The following is an 8,970-nucleotide window of genomic DNA, read 5'->3' as shown; positions in this document are numbered from 1 at the left end:
ACAGTTTTTACAGTGGAAAGCCTCCTATGAGGAAGAGGCTGAAACTGTGGCAAGGAATAATGCTGCCTATGGAATAGCAGTAACCTTTGATATGCTTACAAGCCGTGGCACCTACATATATCCTCAAGAAAAGGCCTGCATTGGAGTAGTTGCCTATTGTGATCAGGTCAGAGATTTGGCAATTAAAGCCTTAAAAAATATAAATCCTCCTGATTATAGTCAGCTCTTTAGAAATCTAGTTCAAGGCCCAGGCGAATGGTTCCCCGATTTCCTTGCCAGAGTCTTGGAGGCAGTAGAGAAAAGACTACTGTCTGGCCCGATCAAGGCAATTTGGTCAAACAATTAGCTTGGGAAGGTGCTACCAAAGAGGCAAAAGCAGCAATCGCCCCAGTCCGTAATGAAGACATTTCTAAATGGATAGTAGCCACAAAGGAGGTAAACCCTGCTGATATACTCATACAGGCCCTAACTGCAGCCATTAACAAATTGAGCACAGAGAAGTCTAATGACCCTCCAGTTTGTTGGGGATGCCAGGAAATAGGACACCTACGGCGAAACTGCCCAAACGCTGCAAAATGGGGCAAGCCCAAAACGCTGTGTCCCAGATGTAAAAAAGGCTTTCATTGGGCAAAAGATTGCAAGACCAAACCTTTAAACTCCCAGTGGGGCGGCCCTCGGCCCAGCAAGTAAGAGGGAGTCCCACCACCATTAACTGGTCGATGCCTATCTTCAATCTGAGGCCGAAATTGACCCCATATTTAGATGACATTGCCTTTGTGGGTTTAATTGATATGGGAGCAGATGTTACTGTCTTAAAAGCTAGGGATGTAAGAAAAATACAACATTGGAAGACAGCACCCGGACCTGACCTCCAAGGTGTTGGAGGATTAAAATTGGCTGATCAGGTCATCACACCTGTAACTTGGCACGATGACAATGGAGATACGGGAACCATCTTTCCACTAATTGCTGAGGTTTCCATGACCTTATGAGGGAGAGATGTGCTCTCACAAATGCAAACGGTCCTTACTACGGATCACAAATCTCCACAAGCCAGCAGCTTTAATGGAGAAACTACAAGTAAGATTCACCCCCAATTCTAGGGGCCACTGCTCACCTCATACAAAAGCCAAGCCCAATACCCATTGAATGGGAAAAAACAGGAAGCATCTGGGTAGAGAAGTGGCCAATAATACAACCCAAACTTAGCATCCTTAAAGAATTAGTCTAACAATGAGCCAATGCAAACACCTAGTGCACTCTTGCAAGAATTGTGCACCCCTTGCCCCGTTAGGCCCACTGCAACAAGCAGGAGCGAACCTGCGAGGCCTTGCTCCTAATAAGCTATGGCAAGTGGACGTCACCCACATTAACTCCTTAAACTTAAGTTTATCTGTGTGGTGGTAGATACTTATTCAAAGGCTGTATTTGCAACAGCCCAATCTGGAGAAAAAGCTAGTAATGTGATAAAGGTGGTTAAATCAGCCATGCTGGTCCTTGGTGTCCCCTGGACCATAAAGACTGATAACGGGCCAGTGTATACATCACAGGAATTTAATTCCTTCCTGAAATCTTGGAACATACAGTCTGCTACTGGTATCCCATACAATCCACAGGGACAAGCAATCATTGAAAGAACTCATAGGACGATTAAACTTCTCTTACAAAGACAAAGACAAAGAAACAATCATATGCTCTCAGACCCACAGCTTGCTTTGGCTGAGGACCTTTTTACTATCAGTTTTCTTACTTTTGATTCCCAAGGGATAAGTCCAGCTTATAAACACTGGGGATCCTTTCCATCCCAGACCCCAGCCCCTATGGTTAGGTGGAAAGACCCCCTGACAGGAGAATGGAAAGGACCACACCCTCTACTAACCAAAGGTTGAGGATATGCTTGTGTCTTTCCAGAGAATGTGGAACAGCCCATTTGGGTACCAGCCAGAAACATCAAGCCTGCAACTGACAGCCAACCAGAACCAGCTGAACAAGACCGAGACTCCGCCTTGTTAGCAGACGCACCTGCCCTATCATCCTACCCTGAGGAACTGCCCATAGCCATGCCTGTTACTGTTTTATACCCCACTAGCTCTGGTCAGCCACTCAAACGGCCCACAGCCTGTGTGCGGTCATGCCATTCCTGATAACCATTATTCCTCATTCCTACCCCTATCTGAGCAAGCAATCCTGTGATCTCTCGATTTGAGCACTTGTTAGTCAATGACAGGTAAGATCCCCTGGGGGACAACCTAAGACAGGCACAGCTGCGTACGGAGACCACATGGAAAGCGGGGTCAACAATGGTATGGCCAAGAATCATGCCCCCCGTGGCTCAAAAATAAATGAAAAGGGGGAAATGTGGTGGAATGAGAAGGCCATGCCAAGGTGGCCACTGGCAAGCGAGTGTCAGTTACTCAGGAATGGCTTTGAAACCCACCTGGCAACGGAGCTTGCCTGGCAACAGGCTGTGATTGGTTGGGGCATAGACCGCCCCTTGACCAGATTGGCTGGTCTTGGCTATATAAGATGTTGTTCCAACTGTAATAAATGAGTCTGCGGGCTGCTCGCCTCAAGCCTGCTTTCACCCGACTCTCTGTTTTGGAAAAAAAAAAAAAAAGACTGCTAGTCTTTTCACAGTGGCCTCGCAATCATTACCCACATTCTCAAATTAATATGTCAGGTATTAAAGATAGCATTTCCATTATGGTTTTGGGGAGTGATGGATCTGGTGCCAAGAACCTTTTTTGGCTGTGAGACTGCTAGAATGATGGAATTCTCAGTGTGTGACCAGGAGGCTGAGTGTGGGCTGGGAGGGGAGGGAAGAGAGGAAGAGCGTGGATTTGGCCCTGGAGAAGCGACAGCAGCAATGACTGAATCTATCTACTCCGACGGCTAGATTTACACACAGACACAGTTCTTGGCTTTGTGGGTTTTTCCCTCAGTAGTGTGCCATGTACACAATACAGTAGAGCCACTTTTATGTAGTTGGAAGAACATCCTAAAAACATATCAAATTAAGTACTTTCATGTAAAAAATCTATGTTGAATAGGAGATAGAGGCCCACACTATAAATTACAGAGGAAAGTGAACATTCATAATTCTTCTTTATTATTGGAGTAAAATATACCCAATGTAGTGTTTATGATTTTAACCCCTCAGTGCACAATTTAGTGGCATGCAGAACGTTCACAAGGTCGTGTAACTGTTCCCACTGTTGACACCTGTGACTTTTCACCATCCCCAACAAAACTCTGCGTCCCTTAACCAATACCCTCCTCCGGGCAAGTCTCTGCTGACCCTTATTCCATCTCCATCTTTGTGAATTTGGCTTTGTAGGTGCCTCACATAAGTAAGATTAAACAGTGTTTTTCTTTTGGCACTGACTTATTACACTTAGTATGATGTCTTCAAGATTCACCCAGTTGCAGCCTGTGTCAGAACTTTCCTTTTTAAGGCAGAATAATCTTCTGTTATATGATGGAGGGTCCGCATTTTGTTTATCTGTTCATCTGTTGGTAGACACCAGGGTGGGTTTCACCTTTTGCCTGTCATTAATAATGCTGCTAGAATCGCAGGTGCACAGATATCTCTGAGTCTCTCAGGTTTTGGAGAGATACTTAGGAGTGGAGTAGCTTCTCACCTTCTGAGCTTGCAGGCTGTGTGGAGGAGCCCCCTTCCTCCTGAGACATCGCTTGCTTCCAACTGCAGCAGGAAGCATCGATTTGGGGTGCTGTCCCTGCTGCGACTCCAGCAGTCTCCATGACACCCGATACCCTTCCACCACACTTCCTTTGCTGCTTAAGTCAGCCAGAGTTGTTTTTGTTTCTTGCAGTGCAAACCTTGACAGTTTTTCACACTTTCCTGTTCTCTAGCCCAGCAGTTCATCAATTTGTCATCAATTTCCTGTGCATTCCTCTGGATAATTCTCTATGTTTTTCTTATTTGATTTTTTAATGGACTGCACTTCTTGGAGCAGTTTTCATAGCAAAACTGAGTGGAAGATGGAGATTTTTTCCATAGACCTTCCCCCACATTCACATAGCTTCCCCTGTGTCAACAGCCTCAATGAGAGTGGTGTGTTTCTTACTGTTGATGAACATACATTTGACACATCATTCTCCTCCAGGGTCCATAGTTTACATTAAGGTTCACTCTACTTTTTTTCTTTTTGGTAAGATTTACTTTATTTTTGTGAAAGGCAGAGTGACGGAGAGAAAGAGGGAGAGACAAAGAGAGAAAGAGATCTTCCATCTACTGGTTAATTCCCCAATAAGTGGGGCTGGGCTGGGCCAAAACCAGGAGCCTGGAACTCCAGCTGGGTCTCCCATGTGGTTGTCAAGGACCCAAGCACTTGGGCCATCTACTGCTGCTTTCCTGGGCACATGAGCAGGGAGCTGGATCAGAAATGGTGCAGGGGCCAGCGTGGTGGTATAACAGGTAAAGCCGTTGCCTGTGACACTGGCATCCCATCTGGATGCTGGTTTGAGTCTTGGTTGTGCCACTTCTGATCCAGCTCCCTGCTACTGCACCTGAGAAAATCAGTAAAAGATGGCCCAGGTGCTTGGGCCCCTGTTACCCCTCTGGGAGACCCAGAGGAGGCTCCTGGCTCCTGGCTTTGGCTTGGCTCAGCCCCAGCTGTTGTGGGCCATTTGAAGAGTGAACCAGTGGATGAAAGATCTTTCTCTCTGTCTCTCTGTAATTCTGACTTTCAAATAAATGAAATAAATCTGAAAAAGATGGAGCATCTGGGATTCAAACTGATCTGGGATGCCAGCTGTTGCTGGGGCCAGTTTAACCTGCTGCACCAGATGCTGGCGCCTGATTCACTCTTGGTGTTGCATGTTCTGTGGGTTTGGACTAATGCAGAATGACCTGTATCTACCAGTATAGTATCACACACAGTATTTTCAACCCTAAATATCCTCTGGGCTCTGCCTGTTCATCCCTGCCCCTCACCCCTGGAAACCACTGATCTTTGTGTTGTCTCCATAATTTCTCTTTTTCTAGAATGTCAGGTAGTTGGAAAATTATCATATGTGACTTTTTCAAATTGGGTTCTTTCTCTCGGTAAGATGCATTTATGTTTCATGTCTTTTCATGTCTTTTCAGAGCTTGACAGCTCATTTCTTTTAGTGCTGAAAAATATTTTCATTGACTGGGTGTGCCACAGTTTGTTTATATATTCACCCACTGAAGGACATCTTCATTGCATCCAAGTTTTAAAACCATGAGTAAAACTGCTATATGCATCTGCGTGTAGGTTTTTGTGTAGATATAAGATTTCAACTCCTTTGGATAATTACTAAGAAGCATGATGACTGGATGGTATGGTAAGGATATTTTAGTTTTATAAGAAACTGCCAAATTATTTTCTAAAGTGTTTGTGCCATTTCGTATTCTCACCAGTAGGGAGTGAGTGTTCCTGTTACTCCATCTCCTCGCCAGCACTTGACACTGTCGGTGTTCTGGACTTTGGCCATATGGAGAGGTATGTGGTACCATCTTTTAATTTTTGAACATGGAAAAGAGAGTGTATGATTGGCTCACTTACTAGCACTCACTTGAGACTGGAGCCTTGAGAATGTAGATCACGGGCTGCAAATGTTAGCTTAGTAACTTTCTAGTATCTGTGCTTGGAGTTGGACTGGAGACAGACATCACTGCTGCTGTGGGCTTTCTGGTGAATTGAAAGGTGATTGTGAGGTGCTGTGCAAGAAGTTCAGCAGGCAAGGGCAAGAAATGAACAAGATGGGGCTCCAAGTACCATGCCAGAGCCAAGAGCCTGAGAAAACCGACAACTGGAGAGATGGATTTTGGTTTCTGTGATGTCTTCCTCCAACCATGTCGGTTGCATGACTGCAGTAATCCTTCATTTTTGACCTTTAAGTCTGAGTGGGTTAGGATCAGAGTGGCGTTGGCTTGGGTCCTATGCACCTACATAAGGATTGTTGCGTTCTAGTATTCTCTCTAAGGTAGCTGGGACTTTGCCTTGCTCTAGACCACCCAATGGGCTTTGGTCTGGGGCAGAAAAAGCAAGAGAAATGGGATTTGTCTTTTGAAAAGGCTACTCTTGCTATAGTGTGGGAAGCAGCTAGAAGCTCAGATTGTTGTGGGGACTCAGGAGGCAGCTGCAGTCCCCAGGTGAGCTAGGGTGGCAGTCTGGATGGAGATGGAGGGATGGCAGTGGGCAGCAGTGGGAGACTCAGGAGAGTTTAGGAAGGAAAGCCATCAGGGCATGATGGAGGATTACCTGCGCGTGTGTCAGAGGGGGGATGTTAAGGAGGCACCCCGATTTCTGGCCGTGCAGATCGATGCATGGTGGGCTGTTCACACAGATGAGGACCCCCACCCAGACCTGGACCAGGCCTGATGACCACTCAGAGCAGCAACCGACCTCATAGCAGAAGATATGCCCCTGAATTGTTGAACTGATCAATCATTTGCGAACTTAATAGCGCTCTGGGAATGACCCTAACCACGTGGTCTGTTCCCCATGGCTGTGGTAAAGGAGTTTTTGAGTGTGAAGCACTGAGCATGGAGCCTTATAACTCTCATTGCTATTTCTGAATGGTACAAAAATGCCCCTTCTAGTTATTGTCTTGTGAGAAATGAGACAGTTCTGTTCTGTTGGCCCCAGACTGTAGACTACCAGAGGTTGGGGAACAGTCTGGTTTTGTTTACCAGTATCTCATCAATGTTAACTCCTCTTTAGGAAAGGTAGGGATCCTTTACCCACCCATTCCCATTGGGAATAGACTCAATTCCACTAAGCATTCATCATAAAAAAAAAAAAAAACTACACACAACATCTTTCTTGTTTTGCTTTCTGACATTAAATAGGAGATCCATTTCTGTGGAGTATTTCAAGCCCCAATCACTTGAATATATTTTTATCTGCATCCACTTCCTGCAGTAAACTTATTTCAGATTCAAGAAACCAAAAAAAAAAAAAAAAGAAAGAAAAAAAGCAAATTTACATTATTCCTATCTCTGTTACTTAATCTCCAGGAGAAATCAGTCCAATTTAACTATTCTAACCAATTTAGCTCCTTCCAAAAACATCCACTGAGGAAAGCATGTTGGGATCCAGTCAAAACAACTCAGGCAACAGGAAGGCATTAAGGTTCAGAAGCCACTTTAGTCTGGCGCCGTGGCTCACTAGGCTGATCCTCCGCCTTGCGGCGCCGGCACACCGGGTTCTAGTCCTGGTCGGGGCGCCGGATTCTGTCCTGGTTGCCCCTCTTCCAGGCCAGCTCTTTGCTGTGGCCTGGGAGTGCAGTGGAGGATGGCCCAGGTGCTTGGGCCCTGCACCCTATGGGAGACCAGGATAAGTACCTGGCTCCTGCCATCGGATCAGCGCGGTGCGCCGGCCATTGGAGGGTGAACCAACGGCAAAGGAAGACCTTTCTCTCTGTCTCTCTCTCTCACTGTCCACTCTGCCTGTCAAAAAAAAAAAAAAAATGCAGTGATCAAATCAGAGAAATAAGCATTTCCATCATCTCAAATACATTTCTTTGTGGACAGAACATTGAAAATCCCCTCTTCTGGTGATTCTGAAATATATAGTAGATTGCTGTTAGTCACAGTCACTGTCCTGGACTGTTGAACACTAAAACTTATTCCTCCTAACTAGCCGTGACTTTGAACTTGGTAATCACACTCCCACACTGTAGCCTTCCCAGACCCAGGCAACCATCATTCTACTCTAATTCTGTGAGATCAACGTTTTTAGATTCCACAAGTGAGTGAGAACATGCTGTACTTGTCTTTTGGTGCTTGGCTTATTCTAATGAAATTCATAACACATGTAAATAGGGTTGTTTGGTGCCAAAAATATTAATAAAACACTAATTATTAGTTTTTATACTATAAGAGGTATTTTTTAAAAAAGATTTTATTTATTTATTTGAAGGCAGAGTTAAAGAGAAGCAGAGGTAGAGAGAGAGAGAGAGAGAGAGAGAAAGAGGTCTTCCATTTGCTGGTTCACTCCCCAGGTGGCTTCAATGGTCGGAGCTAGGCCAATCAGAAGCCAGGAGCTAGGAGCTTCTTCCGGGTCTCCCACAAGGGTGCAGGGGTCCAACAGCTTGGGTCATCTCCTACTGCTTTCCCAGGTCTTAGTAGAGAGCTGGATTGGAAGTGGAGAGGCTGGGACTCGAACCGGTGCCTATGCGGGATACTGGCACTGCAGGCAGTGGCTTTACCTACTACACCACAGCGCTGGCCCCAAAAGGTATTTTTTTTTTTTTTAAGGTTTATTTTATTTATTTGAAAGATAGAGTTACAGAGAGAGGTAGAGACAGAAAGAGAGGCCTTCCCTCCAATGGTTCATTCCCCAGATGGCTGCAATGGCCGGAGCTGTGCTGATCCGAAGCAAGGAGCCAGGAGCTTCCTCCGGGTCTCCCACATGGGTACAGGGGCCCAAGGACTTGGGCCATCTTCTACTGCTCTCCCAGGCCATAGTATACCAGAGAGCTGGATTGGAAGATGAGCAGCTGGGACTAGAACCTGCGCCCATATGGGATGCTGGCACTGCAGGCCAGGGCTTTAAGCCTATGTGCCACAGTGCTGGCTCCCAAAAGGTGTTTTTAATTAGTGGTAATAAGATGAATGAGTCAACAAATGGTGTTGGGAGACACCACTACAGCAAAAATAAGTTCATAGTGGAGCAAATACTTACATTTGAATAATGAAATCTTGAAAATACTTGAAAAACATTGAAGAATTTAAAAAAATCATCTTAGTGGGGGAGACTAAAGTATAACACAAAATACAGAAACAGAAAAGATATTGAAATAGTGAAATAAATGAAAATATAACTTTTCATAATCAAAATCAACAAATAACAAACAAGAAAAAAATCTGCCACTTGTATCACAGACTAAATGCTGATTTTCCTAATAAAAGAGGAGTGCCTGTTATTTAATGAAAGAGCAATAAAAACAGAACAAGGATATGAACCGAGGGTTTAA

The sequence above is a fragment of the Oryctolagus cuniculus genome, chromosome 9 (genome assembly GCF_051225735.1).
Source record: "Oryctolagus cuniculus isolate XC-2025 breed Fujian yellow rabbit chromosome 9, ASM5122573v1, whole genome shotgun sequence".
NCBI classification, from domain to species: Eukaryota; Metazoa; Chordata; class Mammalia; order Lagomorpha; family Leporidae; genus Oryctolagus; species Oryctolagus cuniculus.
Note: the sequence above shows the minus strand (reverse complement) of the source record.